The sequence below is a fragment of the Pteropus medius genome, unplaced genomic scaffold (assembly GCF_902729225.1).
Source record: "Pteropus medius unplaced genomic scaffold, Ma_sr-lr_union100, whole genome shotgun sequence".
Taxonomy (NCBI): Eukaryota; Metazoa; Chordata; class Mammalia; order Chiroptera; family Pteropodidae; genus Pteropus; species Pteropus medius.
This window is the reverse complement of record NW_024349797.1, coordinates 6,443,609-6,462,912: the sequence shown is the minus strand read 5'-3', so window position 1 is coordinate 6,462,912 and position 19,304 is coordinate 6,443,609. Positions and strand designations below refer to the sequence as shown.

General features: G+C 38.1%; 1 protein-coding gene and 2 pseudogenes across 1 annotated transcript in view; 1 reads left to right on the top strand and 2 right to left on the bottom strand.

Annotated features, from left to right (window-relative positions):
- Positions 1-19,304, bottom strand: part of NRXN3 (neurexin 3) — a 1,605,778-nt gene that overhangs the window by 420,111 nt on the left and 1,166,363 nt on the right. The gene's annotated exons all lie outside the window — the stretch shown is intronic.
- Positions 14,020-14,133, bottom strand: LOC120619950 (uncharacterized; annotated as a pseudogene).
- On the top strand, positions 14,246-14,364 carry LOC120619852 (uncharacterized; annotated as a pseudogene).

The window sequence follows — 19,304 nt, the reverse complement described above, 5'->3', positions numbered from 1 at the left end:
TGGCTGATTAACTAGGTACTGCATTTTTTCACCCTGACATTGGGCAACATGTCAAATATGACTGATTTGAAACAGAAGAAAGCAAAGTGTATAGAAGGAGCTGTTAGAAGAAATACTTTACGAAATAAAAGATGGCATGGACTTTGCTATCATCATCTGCAACGGCAATTTATTTGTAACCACTATCAATAGCCCTACTGGGGAATACAATCTCGCTTAACTTGTTCTACCATTTTGACACCTCTAACACAGAAATGTAATTTAAAATAAAGATTCATGGAACTAATATCCTTCTTGCTTCAGACTGTTAAAGAATCTATTGTTCTCACAGCTTGGAGGTGGGGTGAAAGTCTGAATGCATAAATGAACACATGGATGATATACAGCTTGATATAAACATTGCCCAGCTTTTAGTGAGAGATCAATGCCTGTAGAATACAAAGTTAAAATACACGGTGTGCATAAAATGCCTTATGTTTGAAAAAAAAAAAGTAGTCTTTTTCTATAACCATAGACATACTGTGATTTCCTTGGGGAGATAATAGAACTGATCACACCAACGTTTATCATATTAGTATAACTATAGCTAGTGAGCACTTGACCTGTTCCAAGCACTTTGTTAGGCAGATGTGATATCAGCCTATGAGGTGAGTACTCTTGGTGTTCTCATTTTGTATATGAGAAACCTGAGGCTAAGAGCTAGAAAGTGACTTTCCCATTTTCTCATATTTATTATGACTTTGTATCTCCAATTGCTAACTTATGAAAAGGTTTAATCAGGGCTAAGTGTACACATGGGCTGAAAAGGAGTTGCATTTAATGTGAAAGAATCATAGAATTTTAAGCCTAGGGGGATCTTTAGAGAGTAGTTAATTCAACCCTGATATTTATAGATGATAAAACCAGGGCTCATGAGGTCATAGTTTACCCATGATTACACGGTTTGCTAGAATGAGAATGAGAAATTCCCACCATGAGTACATTTCTTTCTGCCAACACATCATTTCATAAACATCCAGTTAAATGCAAATGTCCTCTCTAGAAGTGAAGAGATCCATTATAACCTACTGTAACATTATCAGGAATTAGCTGGTTAGACAGAGGAGGCAGGATTTGATGAAGAAATCTGATGCCCGAGAGGTTGGTTGTTAGGGGAGGCAAAAAGGACCACTGCTTAAGAGGAGCACAGCTCTTTAGTCAGTCCTGTGACACTGGGCAAGCCACTTAATCTCTTTAAGCCTCAGTTTCTTCTTCTGTAAACTGATGATAATAATAGCATTACTGTCAAAGAGTTGATGTCAACATAATACTTACAAAGAGCTGTGTGCAGCACATGGTGTCTTTTAAGAGCTCATCGCTCCTCCCAGGAAGGAAGGTATAGAGGAAATCGGAGGACTTCATAAAAGATATGAGACTGATGGGAGATTTATGGAGCCAGAGAAATGTGCTTCTGACCTCTCACCATGTGGCTCAGGGCTGGTCCTGATTCTAAACTCTACTACCCCGCTCCTTATCAATCATTATTCAGCTCAGTATTCAGAGGAACAAAAGAAATGGTTTTAGATTGTCATTACCAAAAAACTTACAAAAACCAAACACACACCCGTTCCACCAATGTGCATCAGAGATTGATTTGTGCCGTGCTGTATGTGCACACAAACTAGGGTATGCGGAACAGAGAGTTGATGGACTTCGTATAGCAGATGACAAACCTGATGGATTACCTTTGGTCCAGATGAAAGCTAGTCCAGGATAAATCTCCATGATGGATTCACTTTGCCATTTTAAACTTCAAACACCAGAGTCCCATAGTACAACAGACACTATTTGACTAAATTCCCCATAAATTGTACTTCCTCACCCCTGGATTACTTAACATTCAGAAACAGGCTTAATAAGTGTTGTGACTTATTCTTATCACTACAACGAAAGGAGGTTCCTTTTTAAAATAAATAAATATATATATATTATATATATATATAATATATAATATATATATATTTAAATTCTTCTAATCAGTGTATACTTGAATTTTTGATTATAAAAGTCTTTCATAGAACTATGCTTGGATCCTAAATGTCCTTGAATTCTATGTTCCAAAGTTCAATGAAAACAGTTATTGGAATTCCTGTAGGTTCAATATCCTGATGTTTGAGAAGCTTCCGGATAGTTTGTTTAATTTGAAATGTTAGTCATAATTTACAGGCTATTATTAGTTTGTTAGGCTGCCATAACAAAGTAACACAACAGTGGCTTAAACAACATAAGTGTACTGTCTCACAGTTCTAGAGGCTACACGTCCAAAATCAAAGTGTTGACAGGGTTGGTTCCCTCTGAGAACTATGAGGGGCAGATGAGTTTCAGGCACCTCTCTGCATCTTGTAAGATGGCCAGCACACTGTGGCCATCTCTCTCTATCGTGTCTTCTCTCTATCGTGTCCATACCCAAATCTCACAGTGTCTTCTCTGTATCGTGTCCATACCCAAATCTCTTCTTCTAAAGACATCAGTCTCTTGGATTCAGTCCCATCCTAATAACCTCATTTTAATTTTATTACCACTGTAAAGACCCTATGTCCAAATAAGGTCACATTCTGAGGTCCTAGAGGTTGAGACTTCAACATGTGAACTTTTTTGGGGGGTGAGGGGATATATTTCAATCTATAACATGGGTCATCGGAATAAATCACTGAAAGGTATGTGTGTGCATCGCTTTCTTTTTACTTCAACTTTCCCTTTCTTTTTCTCCTTAAAGTCTTGTCTCTTCTTGGGAAACAGGTCCATTTCTTCCTAAAGCATCTCACTGGTGTTCCCCTACATAGCATTCACTGAAATTCTGTCTGTATTAATGTGGATTTATTATTATTTTTTTTATGATTCCAGAGACCTCCCTTTTTCGTACCTTCTAAAACCTGATCCTTTCATCATGTCCTGTCAGACACAGATACCTCTAGATTGCTGGAGAAATTGCAGACTAGAAATCGAAACTTAACACAAGGTAACTGCTGAAAAGTATGTGTGTTAAGAAAAGTTATGCTCTCAAAAATCCATAAAGCAATTTACTCCCTTCACTTTTCATGGAAATCCATGCTAATTCAGATAATGATAACTAATGATTTGCCACATCAAATGATGGAAACAAACTCATAAAAATTGACCTTACCGATCAACCATTTTCAATTAAATTAAAGGGAGTATGAATCAACTCCACCAGTAATACAAGAACGTTTTCTCTTAAGATTGTTTGATAAGGAGGTGGAGAAATCATCTTCTGAAATGTGATGAAATATATGATGGACTGTGGCATAAAAACTACAGAAGTTTAGGCAATTCTATATACTTCCTTGTCACAAACCTAAAACTTAGTCACTTTCCAGTGATACAATAATCCTGGCTCATTTCCATATTGGGATAATTACCCTACTCTAAGTGATAAATTAAGATTAACTATGGAACTAACTACCAAAAATGTATCTAATTTAGAAAACTCCAGCTCTCTATTATCTACTCTTTATCCAAATTAATATAAAATACCTGTCTGTGCTTTAATGGTAATAAAACATTAGTGGAAAAAATTCTACTTTCATCACAGAGTTGAATAAGAATCAACTAATACTTACAAATCCTAGACAGCATTTTTTCATGGATGGGAAATTTCAATATACTAGAACGATCTTGTGGCTCTGTTGACAATGATGGAAATACTACAATAAATCTCTCAGTACAATGCTGGTATTTGAGGGATTAATGAAATAAGGAAGTACAGAGGTTATAGAAAGCTTAAAAGGCCATGAAAGGAGAAAAATCTAATTAGAAAATTAAATATAAAGATTTAATTCAAACTGTATGCTCGGAGATGGGCTAGGACTTGAATGAAAAAAAATTCATTGTCACTTCACTCAAAAGCCATTTGTGAATGGTCTTAACAGGGAAAAAAAATGCTCGAGAATGCCTCTGACATATTTCTCAACCTTCTTGAGGTGGATGTGATATTTTTAGCATGCATGAACCAAGGCTTGCAGCCCTTTGTTCCTCACCTTTCCCTATCAGCATTTCTGTGTCAACATCAAGGAGGTTTCAAGTGCTACTGAAAAGGGAAATGTTGCCTCACTCTAAAAACTGTTCCAGATAATTGCTGAAAGCTCAATGAAAGTGACACTGAATAATCACTTTATCATGCAGCTTAATGAAGTCTTTTCTGAAACTCAATCAAATTAATACTTTGTTAAGACATTAAGTACTAGTTCTTTTTACTTTTTATTTGATTTTTAAAACTTCCCCAAATTAAAAAAAAGAAAAACAAGAAAAGAAAGCTTTCTCAGAAACTTTAAAAATAATTGCAGGCAGTTTAGATTTCTTTTTTTAATTCCAAAGAAATTTATCCTGTATTTTCTTAGCAGGGTAGAGGTAAAGGCAAGGGCAAAAAAAAAAATCATGGACATACTCCCCTTCCCTCTCAGACACCATTAGAATATTACTTAACCTCGAGATTGTTACTCCAATTGATACGCCTCCTCAAAATGTTTACTAAATAATCCAGGCCTTTTACGTTTGTTTAAAATCCTGAATGCATTTACACTTATCTAAAATTATACTAATTCAGTGCCATCTTATGTTACTCAGAGTCTACTATAATATAAGATGTTATTTTAATATGTTGGGAATAAGATGATGAACGAGACGAGACCTACAGAAGCACATAACTCATGGACTTTTCCACTGAAGTTGAAGACAGATGATATCCACATAAATAAATCAACAAATAGGATATTTTTAGACAGGGTAGCCAAGCAAAATCTCTTCACAGAGGTGAGATGTAAGTGAAATCTGAATGATGAAAAGAAAGCACCCACCTAAACATATAGGAAAGGCATATTTCACACGGAAACAATAAGTTCTATTATACCCTCAAAGAATCAGAAGGTTAATCAGGCCAGAGGGCAGTAACCCCAAGGCATAGTATAATAGCATATGAGATCTGAGACTTAAGCAGGGCTAAGATCATGTAAAGACTTCAAGGCAAAAGAAAGGAGTTTGGATTTTTACTTTACATGCACTGGGACGTGACTGGACACCCCCACCCCACCCCACTCTCCTTTTTTTTTTTTTTGGCTAAGAAGAGTTCTATGATGTGCTTTACATTTTAAGTGATAATTCTGGCTGTGTCGCCATATGAAAAATAAATTGGTGTGAAACAAGGATTAGAAGCAGGGAGATCAGCTTGGGGGTAGAGTTGAAGTCTAGGTGAGAAATGATATCGTAATAGACTAGTTCGATAGACAGAATTAGTGAGTAGTGGGTCACATTTGAAATTTATTTTGGAGATAGAACAGACAAGTCTTGCTAATGGATAACATAAAACATTTAATTTATATTAGTCTGTCTTTTCTCAAAACCTTATCGTAATCACCCTGAGGACAGGAGTTATGTCACAGGTTTCCTGTGACCCCATATCACACAGCCTGGTGCTGAGGACAGAATCAGTTATGGAACAAATATCAATATATTTTCCCTCACTCTCCTAAGGCAAGTAATTTAAGCACTGTCTGCTCTCTTATTGTCAAAGTGGTGATAAATTTTCTTATCTACCTTTCAAACCTGATTATCTAGTAGAAATATTTGAAACATAAAAGGGTATTCAATCTCTACCAGGCAAGCCACACAAATTTGCTTTTAACATTTAGTCTTTTCCTTTCTCTTAAGTGCCACAGAGACTGTCAGGCAAAGATTTTCACCAATAATCACCTGGGCAGTTGGAATGTACAAATACTCACCCAATAGAGTAATTTAATGAAAACAGCAAAAATACAGTTAAATTAGAAATCTTTTCTTGTCTTTTTGAGGAGTAGAGGATATTTTAATTGTGAAAGCACATTGAATGAAGCTCAGGAGAATCAACTGCATAGATTATATTCAGAACAAAATATAATCAAATGATTTACTTCCTCTATAATATATGTCTCCATATTTGCTTCTGAGCTACAAAAATCTTAGGTAGCCCAGGATGAATTCTGGAACCAAGCTGATTTATATGTCCTGTAAGTTTCTTTCAATTATTTTGTCAAAAATTTTCCAGGTACACTTCGTGTTACAAAAAAAAATCTGTTGTTAATCTTTTATTAAGGAGGATATTTCGGTTTAAAAGAAGAAATTTTCCAGAGGTATTTTTAATTAAAACAATAATTTTTGAATCATAGCTTATTTTTCCAATCTAAACGGTTTCTTATTTTTACCACATCTAAAGAACTTGATTAATTTAGCAACAGGAAAATCGATGCATAATCATTTTAATTGGTTTCAGATTCATGTTCATGCAACAGTTTAATGTAAGAATCGAATAACTGTAACAGAAATAATATTTAATCTATTATTTTAGTTCTTTCATATCAACAGTATAGAGCAACATTTTTTTTTTTAATTAAGGAAACTGAATGATGTTAGTGAAAGTTCTACTTTTCCAATATAATAGACAAAAATGGTTTGGTGAAAAGAGGCATTGAGAGCATAAATGTATGGGTTATACAACTATGCAGAGGGGTGAAGGCTCGCTGAGGGAAGAATGAGTCTGGCTCTTTTCCCACTTACCCCTTCCCTAACCCCCAGCTGATCACCTCTTCATAATGCTGGAATCTTGCAGGATAAACTGACAAGTGCCACAATCGCAGATATTTCATTTACAGAGTCAATAACACCTGTCTCGTGGTGTTGACACGAGGTCTTGGAAGTAGTGTGAGTATAGCACCAAATGGAATAGGCATTCAGAGAAATTGGGTTGCTGGATTTTTTTTTTTACTTCCTGCCTCAGAATTTAATTCCCTTAATTTCCGTTTGGAGACCCATGAGGCTGGAGGAAAGCTGTCACAGCTCCAGGGACAGAGCATATGCTCTAACTAAATCCATGATCCCACTGGCAAAACAACTCCGCATGTGACCTAAGTCAGTCCAAGCTCAGTGAATCCCATAATGTTTTCCTGAGGTTGATGGGACAAAGATTCTCTTTTTTTTTCCAACTCGAAATGAATGAGAAAGCAGATGGCCCTAGAGTCGCTGGCCACTATGTGAGAACCATATTGAATATCCAGCTTTGGTAGAAATTCAATACCAAAAACAAAAAACAAAAAAACAGGCGGAGAAGAAACAAAGAAAGCAGTAACACCTTGGGTGACATCTTTGAACCTGGGATCAAGTCTCACCTGAAGTGAGCCTGACATTCTTTTCTGTTACACAAGTCAATGGCTTGGTTTTATTGATTGAGGCAATTTAAGCCAGATTTTCTGTTCTTTGCACTCTAAGACACCCTAACTAACTCAGTTATACAAATCTGAGGGATAACACAGCTCAGAAGGACATAATTTCAAAATGTTCCCCTGGGAAAATGGGTAAAAAGCCTCCAATCCATTGGTTCTTAAACTTTTTTAGATCCTAGATGACCTGACAATCTGATATAAATGATATGAGTGATGATATGAATGATAAAAGATGTCTGTGATGGATTCTTAGGGGACAAAGAGCAATTCTACTGTAAGTTCTATAGAGACTTACAGTTTATATAGTATAATATTTTATAGTTTCAAAGCAGTAAGGTCTTTTTTTGTAACGTGTGAACAGATACACATTGATGTCAGAGAAGGAAGTGAAGATACATGTCAAACCGTTCAGGTTACTTCAGAGGACAGATGGGAGTTTGGGAGGGAAGAGAATTAGGAACTTTTAAAAAATGTCTTCCAATATAGGCAGAATTGTTCTAATTAGAAATGTTACTTTTTGGAGGGAGACAAAGTGGGTAAAAGGGGTCAAATATTTGGTAATGGAAGGAAACTAGACTTCAGGTGGTAAGTATGCAATAGAGTACACAGTTGTCAAATCATAATGTTGTACACCTGAAATTATATAATGTTCTTAACCAATGATACCCCAACAAATTAAAAAAAGAAAGAAAGAAAGAAAGAAACTTTCCATCCTGGTAAGGACTAATTTCATTCTCTACATTTGAACTTTAAATGGTTTTAGATGCTTGTCCAGTTAGATTTCCCTTTACAAGAAGAATTGTTGCTTCAAACAGTGTTCCTCAAACTTTAACATGCATATGAATTACCTGCAGATCTTGTTAAACTGCAAATTTCTGATTCAGTGGATCTGAAGTGAGCCCAAGATTCTGCATTTCTAACAAGCTCCCAGGTGATGCTGCTATTGCTGGTCCTGCACATCACACATTGAGTGGCAAGAGCTTGAAGGATTTGCAGTATAAGGTCTTACTGTTTGCCTTCCCCATACACCTACCCTGCTTACAAGGAACCAGCAGGAGATACTGTTAAGAATTGGTGACTTACTGTTACTGTTGATAAAGATTACTCTGGGTGCTAAGGAAGCAGTGGAGAGCTCCGCTGCCTTATTTGTAAATGCTAATCATGTAGTTACAGTGTAAGGCATGCCTCCATAAAGACCAGTCCTAAGGGGCCTATTTGTACAGGAGACAATAATTTCAGAACAGCTTTCTAAGAGGAACGGACACACTCAGGGTTCAAAGACCCCTTCCTTCACCTGTACAGAGATCTGCATTGTAACCTACTAACCCTCTTAAGTTGCAGGAAGTATCACATTTCTCATTTTCACCTGTTTTCTCTGCAGTCATTATATTTCATTTTTACCTAACATGACTTTGAAACGTCTGAGCTTTGAGAATATAAAACACTAAATGCAAAGTCTTATTTTTCAATTGATGAAGTCATTGAGAGGGCTCGGGTATCTTCCAACTGCCAAAATACTAGAATTGTAGTTGATTAGAGAATCAAGAAAATAGCACTAAGGACTATACTTTTAAAAATTAAATAATGCCAAACACCCAATTTTACAGAGTATCTTTCATTGTTTTCAGAACACTTTATTAACTGGCCTAACCTTCACTGTCATAACACCGCAGTGAGGTTAGAACCTACTAACAGATATTGTCAAATACAAATCTAATTTTATCTCTAATAATGCACAGCATACTCTATTATTATGAAGGAAAGGAGACACCCTTGCTTTTCCCAAACATATCACTTCCAAAAAACCTGTCTGTCTGTCTGTCTGTCTGTCTCTCAAACACACACACACTCCTCCCTCTCAAATTCAGAGGTCAAACCAGGAGGTTGGGTTATAGCAGAGTTGATCCATTCCATATCTCTACAGCTGTGATTGATAGACAAAATAATACTGTGAGGACAAGCTAATATTGCACTGTGGAAATAGCTTCTCTCAAAACAGGACATATAAAAATACTTCAGAGAGAATTTCAAATACTTCCTTCAAACAGCTGTTTTTAATGATTTCACAGGACAGGTTACACATAAAAAGGAATAAACATCATTTAACAACGCTACTAATTATATGCACTTAACATATATTATCACGGTCTTTGAAACAACTTTGTAAGTATGATCATCCCGATTTTTCAAATAAAACTAAGGATTAAAAAAAATAAATGACAACTTCCTCCAAAGTCACAGGGCTAAAAAATGGCGGTACTCACACTTGAACCCAGATCTGAATGATTCAAATTCTGAATTGTCCAAAGCCCTTGCCTATAACCACTCGATCAGTATGTGTCTCTCAAACTTTAATGCGTAAACAAGTCACCCAGGGTGCTTGTTAACATGCAGTTTTTGATTCAGCAGATCTTCTGCAGAGCCTGAGATTCTGCTTTTCTAACAGGCTCTCAGGAGATGTTGATACTGGTGGTCCAGGGACCATATTTTGAATAGCGAGGCACTTTGACAGTGTTTCTCAAAGTGTAGTCTCTGAGCTGGCAGCATCAGCATCACCTGGGACCTTGTTAGAAATGCAAATTCTCAGGCTCTGCTGGAGACCCACTTTGGTGGAGACCCACTTTGGTGGTGTCCCAGAGATCTATGACTTAACAATCCCTCCTGGAGATCCTGATGCACATGCAAGTATGAGAACCAATGGCTCATGTCCAACTTCTCCACAGACGTGAACAATCTAAGTCTCTACACAATTTAGAATAATTCTTAGCTGAGTAGATGTGATTTCCTCTTGTTTTCCTCAGTCACGCTTTTGTATTTACCTGAATTTTTCACCACCTCCTTAGTCAAAAAGTGGCCTGGCCAGAAAAGAAGCTGAGATTGTGAAGGTAACGTTGTTCCACGGCATTGCAGTGGTACTTTTATCACAGACTGCGATGTGTGATCCCAGAAAGAGGTAACTGAAGTGTGTGTGGGGGCTGGGGGGCAGAGGAGGGGGCAGCTGACACTCACCTCATTAATTCTCCCCCCTCCAAAAAGGGGAGGAATTTATCTTTCTCAAAGGAATCTCCCCCATAGAATGCCCAATTTTTCTTCCTTATTCTACTGTGCTTTGCCAAATAAATACTTAGTCTCACATTTTCATTCTAAATAGTGACTAGGAAATAAACGTTTTTCCTTAATTTGAGAAGAAACATGTCAAGTAATTAACAAACACAAAGAAGACAGTTATCTTAGATCTCCAGTTGGGATGAACAGTAAGACTCAGAGGAAAATTACAGTGCTTAGAAGGCTCCGATAAATAAAAATGAAAGATTTTAATTGGATTTATTTAGATAAAAAACAATCTGTAACCATCACATTTCTAATAACAAGTGATAAAATAATTGAGCATTGGACTATGTGCTTTACACAAATTATATCAATAAATCCTTAAAGCAATACTGCAAAGCAGGGATTTCTTTATCCCCATTTTAAAGATTATATATAATGGGCTTATGGTCCAGGGATGATGGTCCAGGACACATGAAAAACTAGTAAAAGTCAGAGCTAAGATTTTAATCCAAGTTTATCTTTTTCCTTTTCCATGGTGGCTGTTGTTCTGTGCTAGCATTCACTCCCCACTTAACACACACCAGCTGCCTGGACTCATGTGAGAACTTGGTAATCCCACCCTACTTATTCTTCAATGTCTCCCAACTCTTACATGTGAAGATCAGCTACAGACTGATTGATCTCAAAGCCAATCATTGTTAATGCTCCCCCTCCCCGAAGCAGGTGAAAGGACTCCCTTGGAGAATTCAAGAAGGAATGGAAGAAGAAAGTTTCTTTGATCTTCTCGTACTTGGCAAGTCAACGCTACAATCTCCAAGACATCAAGGACAGAACAGAACTCTGGGAGTCCTAGAAATAAGAATACAGCCACATGCTGTTTCATGAAGCAATCAAAAGGGAGGAGAGGTTTAAGAAGAAGTACCTTAAATATCTGGGAGTTTACAAAAATTTATTTAAATACACAGAAGAAACCAGTAAGAGAATATGGGAAACTTGATCTCAAGATTCCACATGTCTCCTGGTGAGTTTAACAGCAGATGTAGGGTTTAGGAGCACACTTGGTCCTCTAGCAGTTCTTGTGTATCCCAAGATGCAGAATTAACACATGTCTTGTGAGGATTTAGCAGAACAAAAATTTCCATATTGTACCAGACTCTAAAGAGATTGGCCATGTAAAGATTTGAGGAAAACAAATCAACTCCTCTTATAATTTTCTTGCACACACATCAGCCCATTTTTAACAGATGCAATCTTTCATAACAATTGGGCTTGCTCTTTTCCTCTCCCCATAATCACAATAGAAGGCCAATCGAAACAGATTGTACTGCACAGAACAAAGCAATATATCTGCATCCCTTCCCTGAAGTCATCATTAGAGATATGAGCCCCTGCATCTGTGAGAGATTTCCATTTGTATTTGGTTAGTCATGAGTCTACGTTCACTTCAAGCCATCCGATTGGTTTGAACGACTTTAATGAGTCTAACAAAGATGAAGATATTAAACATAGAGCTCATTATTAGTCAGAAGTCTGCCATGTTCCCTGCTGTATAATTAACTCCTTTCATTCAACACATTTAAAATAGCATCAATGAAGAATATTTAATTACCTCCCTCCAAAAGAAGGTCCCGACTCAGAGTCAGTAGCCAGTTTCACAATGAGGTCCAATTTAAATTGTTCTTAAAATAATGTTTCCGCTAACTATAGAGGCAACTTAAGTCCAGGCAATTTCGATGCAGGGAATAGAAATGATATGACAGAACTAGAAGAAAAACATCTTTAGCCTGTCATTTCTTAAAAAATGGATGAAGCATTTTTAATGGCAGAGTATTTTCTTAAGGAATTTAAAGTATGTGGCCAAGGTCGCAAGGAAAAAAATAAAACTATAGTGATGGGGAAAAGTGCTGTACGAATATTGGTGATCAGGATGTATCATATCAATAGGAAAATTTTGTAAATAATAAAATATACCAGCTTCTACACGAATCTGACCTTGGGATTGTTCGTAATCCAGCTACCATAAAGTGAAATTATGAGAATGAAAATCACAAAAGTGACAACTAAGACAATGCTTCAATTATGCCTCCAGGGCTGAAAGGGACATAGTGGAGGTGATTCAAGTAGCTGTCCTTGTTTCCAGCCTATGCACTCCTATTCAGTGAATACAGCACCTGTTTAATACAGCATAACACTGTTAATTACTATGGCCTTTGAGAAAGCATTGCTAGAACCTAGGTATCCACAAGAAAGGATGGCCAGCCTAGTATTAACTAATATTAAGATGTTGACTGGCCATACCACTTATTTGCCATTCTGACTGTAAGGACATTTTGTGATAATTTTCTCAAAAAAGCAGAAATTTTTATAACTCTTTCTCATCATCACCATCATCATCATCACTGTCAACCTCACTGCCACCAGACCTGTACAGAGTTCTAACAATGGACATCAGAGTACACGTGATATTGTATGGACAGTTGCTCAGGGCCACCCAGCGACTCAATTTTTGGGGGGGTAATTACATCTCTTTCTCATTGTTCATAGATTTGGCAAACTTGAAAAGGTGACTTCTTTGTTCTTCCCTAAGGATCAGTACATTACCTGACACCTTTGAGGTTATAGCAGAGTATTTCAAGAATGGAGATGAGGGGGTGGGGAGTGATTAAAGTCTATGCATTCTGGCAACAATAGCCTGAAAAAGTTACTAATTATTTTCTGTTACCTAGACCTCCCAAGGTTATCTGATTCTTTTTGGAAATCTTTCCTCTAGTCTTTGGCTTGATTCTGGGAGCTACTCAAAAAGGCTTTTGATCAATTCCTATCCTAGTTAAGATAGTCTGAGCCAATTCTGTTGCTTGCAACCAAAGAGCCAGAACTGATCAGACCTGGGGCACATGAGGAGGCACACATTATGGTCTTTTCCCTAAAAAAGCTGATGGCCCTTTGGCTAGAAATGACAACTGCACAAAAAGGATAAAAAGCATTATGAGGTATCCAATGCTAAGTGACAGATAGGGGACTAGTTTGGGAATGGAAGACAATGACTGACGGCAACATAGAAGGGGGTCCTAGATATGGCAGATCATCTTAACTGAATGCAGAAGAGCAGCTGTGGAAGTTATATAACCAAATAGTAGTGGGGGTGGGGAGTGATACACACACACACACACACCTCAAGTCCTTACCATTGCCTGCCCTCGCTCATGCATTTAATAATTCATATGTAAGCTACAGATAGAGAAGTATATATAAATATATAAATATATATATTTCCTTCCTTGCTTCTAGGATACCTCTTTCTTAGTAAAAGGAGTAAAAAGACTACAAAATATGGCATAAACCTTCTCTCAAGATGCCTGTTAAAAGATGGACATGATCACACAGAAATAAAGTACAGAGAAAACACAAGCAAACCTAACTTGAGCATTTTTTGCTGAACCTAGTCTGAACAACAAAAAATCAACTCGTGCCAGGAATGTCATGCTATTTTCCTGCAAAATTACTTCCTTTAATGGAAAGGAAAAAAGCAAAGTAAAACAGTTGCTCAGTGCAAGTATATCCACACGCTTACACACACAGATCCACACGTCCCATAGTGCCAATAAATCCCTTTTCTTGAAAATAAAAACCTTTTTATTTTCTTAGGTGAGGCAACCCTTGGTTGACCTCACAGATTGCAAGGACCTTGTCAGCTTACAATCCCTTATTTTTTATTTTATTACGCCTACAGCACCTGGTCTTCCTAGGTGGTCTCCCATCCAAGTATTAACCAGGCCTGACTCTGCTTAGCTTCTGAGATCAGACGAGATCGGGCTTGTTCAGGGTGGCCGTAGACGAAAATAAAAACCTTTTAGACTATAACACAAGAGCACGTCCCTTGTATCTGTAATCACCATTTTGATGGAGAAACAGTACAGTTCTTTATATCTATTAGAAAAGTGTTCCTCGTCTACGGCCATGCCACCCTGAACAAGTACGATCCCATCTGATCTCGGAAGCTAAGCAGGGTCGGGCCTGGTTAGTATTTGAATAGGAGACCACCTAGGAAGAATGGGTGCTGTAGGCGTAAAAAGTAAAAAATAATAAAATAAAAATTTAAAAAATTTTAAAAAATAAGAGATTGTAAGCTGACAAGGTCCTTGCAATCTGTGAGGTCAACCAAGGGTTGCCTCGTCTAAAAAAAAAAAAAAAAAAAAAAAAAAGCGCTCCTCTTCCACTGCTTCGGTTTTTTGCCACCCAGCTAGGGAAGGGAGGCCCTGGCAACATGGAGGTTGGATAACCTTAACTCTCAATCACAGTCTGGTGGGCAGGGCTGCTAGTATTTATTTGGCCCCAGGGTCCCAAAGCCTTCTCTCCACTTGAATGTCTAATAAATAAATAGATGTAAAGTAAGACCAACCCTCCTTCAATATTTTATGACGGTTTCCAAAAAATTTAAGAATATTATTCTATATATTAATTTCAAAATCGGTAATGATTCATTGTTAGGTCCAAGTCGCAGCTTCAAACTCCGCTACTTTAAGAAGAGAATACTTGTGAAAGCAGAGAACAGCAAAATAATATTGTAACACATCCACGTCATCACCGTAAAACAAAAACTTTTGCCTGAATTCCAGTGATAGCTTCCTCAGTTTGTCTTTTCTTCCCCTTTGCCTCTTTATAGTATAATTGGCACGCAGCTGACAGGATAATTCTTTTAAAATGTAAATAAGATTATATTAAAGCCAAAGTCCTTCAGTTTGCCTACAAGGCCATACACAATACGGCCCTGGGCATCGCTTGGACGTCATCGTCCACCTTGTGCTGGCTCACTGTGTTCTAGCCACCAGCCTCCTTGCTGTTCCTCAAATAAGCCAAGTGCATTCCTGTTTCAGGGTGATTACATCCCCTCAATGTGGAATGTTCTTCCTGGGTATTCTTATGGCTCGTTGCCTCTCTTCATTCGGGCACCTGCTTTAATGGCACTTCCAAAGAGACGCCTTCTCTGACCATTCCTTCCAAAATAGCATCCCCAGCACAGTGTCCAGTCCCTCATCCTACTTAATTTTTCTTCAGAGAACTCATCACCACTTGAAAGTACATACCTATTTCCTGATGGGTTTAATGTCAGTATCCCTGACTAGAACATCATTTCTCTTAATGCACAGATGGTATTGTTTCCTGTCGCATCCCCTGGGTTTTGCATGGTGCCTAGGACATAGCAGTAACTCAACTGAATAAATATTTATGAATGAATGAATAAACTATTTTACAATAGCACGTTGCTTTCAAATTTACATATATATATTTTTTTCATTTAGTACCTAAAACAATACTAGAAGCATAGCCTTCAAGGTTCAAAATGGGCATACAGCATTATTCACATCTGGTTTAAAAAAAAAAAAACAAAACAAACGGTAGAGATACAGCAAGTTAAAGAGATCAATTCAAATCTTCATGGCTCTTAAATTTCCCTGCCAGCATTTGAACTCCGGCATAAGACTCTTACTACACAAGGATGTGTAAAAGCATCAGGATATTAGGTCCAGCTGAGATTAGGACTTCCCTCCAAGAACCACCATGGATGTGTCTCTAACAATTTCAGCATCAGGAATGGACAGAGGGGACAGCTGAAAAAAACTAGGCGGTCTCATTTGTAAACAAATGAGTATTTCTCTTCAACCCCTCCTCTCGGCTCCACTCCTTAATTCCTATCAGGCCATAAACTCCTTCCTGAGGACTCATTATCCCTGCCTTCTGAGGCCTCTCTCCAATGGTGAAAAGGACTCCGCCCACTATATCATCTTAATCAGCAACTTAGAAAACAGTGTCCCATAAAACAGCAGCAGACCTGAAAAAGTGCAGTAATTGCAATAGCGCTGCTAACTAACCATTCGGAGCTACTTCTGCATAATTAAGAAGGTGCTTTATGACAGGCATTTGTGGCATTTAAAACATTAAAAGGAAAAGTAGCAGAACGTGCCACACCAGGAGCCGTACAGTTACTGAATGGAGAGGATGTGGAGAGGAATAAAGCTAAACCCCAAAGAAAACAGTCTCTTTTCTTGCTAGAGTTCCTTTCTTCCCCCCAGTGTTTTTTTCTTTCTTTCCCTTACTGCAAAAGAGTAGCTGAGGGAATAATTTAGCAACAAGGCTTTTGCAAAGGTAGCAGCTGTGTGCTTAAATTACCAGAGAAATGCTTTCAATTGTTCCCCTTTAGAATGAAAACACTGCATGGTATTTTCCCAAGGTTGGAGCTTTGCGTGCAGCAGGAGGGTGCAGGGGAGTGCTAGGAAAGCGGGATGGGGATAAGCAAAAGATGGCTGGTAAGGATAAAACTCTAGTTTATCTACTTTGGGATGCTATGTTTGATAACAGAGAAAAAAGGTTGGCCATTATACATGCAAAGGGGCGCCGTACTTAGTACCTTCCAAGAAGGGCTCCTGGCAAACAAATCATTCTTCTAGTCAATGAACATTTAGTGGGCCCCTACTATATGCCAGACACTACTCTAGATACTGTGAACGGGGAAATAAATAAGAAATCAACTCTGCGCTCACAAGGACCTTGCAGTCCATTAAGGGAGGCAGCCCAAATAATTAGAACCCAGTGTGGATTAGTTAGGACTGTGAGTACCAAGTGGTGAGCAAACCCAGAGGACGCAACACTTGAATCTGTTTAGAGAAAGTTTCCCAGAACGCAGCAGGCATTCACATTCTGTCTCTGAAATGGGAGAATCAATAAAACAATCCATCAATCAACTTGTTTATAAGGGAGGTGCCACTGGAGTCTGATCCTAAAGGAAGAATAGAAGTTCACCAGATACTTTCAGCACAGGAAACAGCATAAAGAAGGTGTAAGCCTGACCCTGCCTGGCTCGCTGAGGGGCCAAGAAGAGCTGGGTATGGGCTGTGGCCACTGGTAAGTGGCAGGGAATAAGGCTGGTAAATTAAAGACCATGCCAATTTCTAAGCAGAATTTTGGTATGACCAAGACTACAAAGAAAACTAAAATCAAAGACAAGCAAACCAGTTACAATCTTTTCATTACAGAAGAGGCAAGGATGGGTGAGCGCTGGAATTAAGGTCACCTTCAGCAGTGCAGTTCTGAGATCTGATGATTCCTGTATCGTTAACACAAGTCCACTCATGTGGAGTAAATGCAGTGGAAGGCAGCCATGCAAATGGGTAACAAAACTAAAACCGTGTGTCACTATAAAATACACACAAGCTCACCCATCTAAACAGCATATGTCCTCATCTGAGACTATAAAAGAGTATGCATATTCACCTAAATCAAATATAGTCACAACGTCTCAACGGTGACAATAACAAAACAACTAAACTGTGCAGTACTCTTCTACACACACACACACACACACACACACACACACACAAAGCCTTAAAAATAAGGAAAAACCTCTTGGTGATGTTTTTCATACCTTGGGCAAGGGGACACATGTCCTTTGATATGCCTTAATAGAGAACCAGATAGGACAAGAGATAAAGACCAGTACTTTGACAGTGTGGAAATCATTCTTGCAAAAAGCACTTAACCAGAGGTTTAGCACCTCCTAAATCTCAAGGGTGGTAGGGAATTAAAGGTGACTGTCCTGAAAATTGCCAGGGGTTTTCCAGATTCAGAATTGCCTATAAAGAAAATATCTATACCATTTTAAAGTTGAAATTTGAGAATATTGGTTGTAATAGTAACCATAGAAAAGTCTGAAGTAGAGTTTTCAAATTTGTCTGGTCTCAGTCTAATAGCAGCAAAACTAGGGGCTCTGAACCCTAGCAGTTCACTGCTGTCCTATAGGTGAATTCTAGCCAAACAAGGGAACTCAGCTGCAGAGGATGAGCTGGATAGTCATGTCTAGGCAAGTCTATGGAGAGATTAGGAGTATAAACAGCCTGTCTGCCCTGTGCAAAAGCAGAGGGCCATGGTTCAGCGCATTCTGAATGCACATGTGTAGACAACGATGATAAAAAAGCAATCTTTACATTTTCCCATCCTGTAGACAATATATTTGCTAATATACAGAATAATACACAGCATTTTAAGCTATTACAGGAAACACATTAGAAAGGCTTTCAATATCTGTGACATTTACAACATCTGTGATATTTTAGTATCTGTGTCGCTGACCTTGCCATACCCAAAATGCATCTTTAAAGAGAATAGTCAATCAATCAGCCACACAGGTGGGTTAAAACTGAGTGTGTGTTTTTGGGAAAAGACCAGGACACCATACATGTTTAGCCAAAAGCAAAATATTATTCTCCGAATGAATCATTACTTCAACTACAAAATTGCTTTGGCATCTGACTTATCTGAAGATGAAGGGGTATTTACACTATAAACCTGACTTACTTCACATCCTATTTATTTTATTTCACTCTAACTTAGGGACCAAAAATGGGTTTCTTAATCTTTCCAGAAAAGGTTAAACAGGAAGGTGAAATATCAACTTAATTTAAAAAACAGAAACGGCTACAGCAAGGCATACACGTTGTCAGGGGATTCGAACAGCTTTCCATCCACTCCTTTCTCTTCTCTCTGCTCTCTTCACTGGACAGCACATCTGCCATCACTGGTTCCGTTTCGCTTTCTGTGAGGATGGATCATACACCTTTACCGCTACTCCTTACTTCTCTCATCGATGCCACTGTCACAACTCCAAGGCCCTGCTGGCATCAAGTGAACGCAAGCACCCACTACCAACTCGAACATCCCAAAATTCAGTAACCACCTAAAATAAGCAGCCAAACAACGATCTGTTCATGGTCATGTCAGCAAATTAGAGGTTCACACAATACTGTCCAAGGAATGAATGAAGCGTCTATTTTGCAGGCTTCTAGGCACAGAAATTGGCGTTTTCTTTCTTTCTTTTCTTCTCTCTTCCCCCACAATCCAATCATATACCACATCTGGGTTATTCTTCAATTAAAATTCCTCTCAAATCAGATTCTTCCACTACTGCAGCTCCTTCCTTACTAGACCAAGTTCATATCATCTAATGCTTGGATT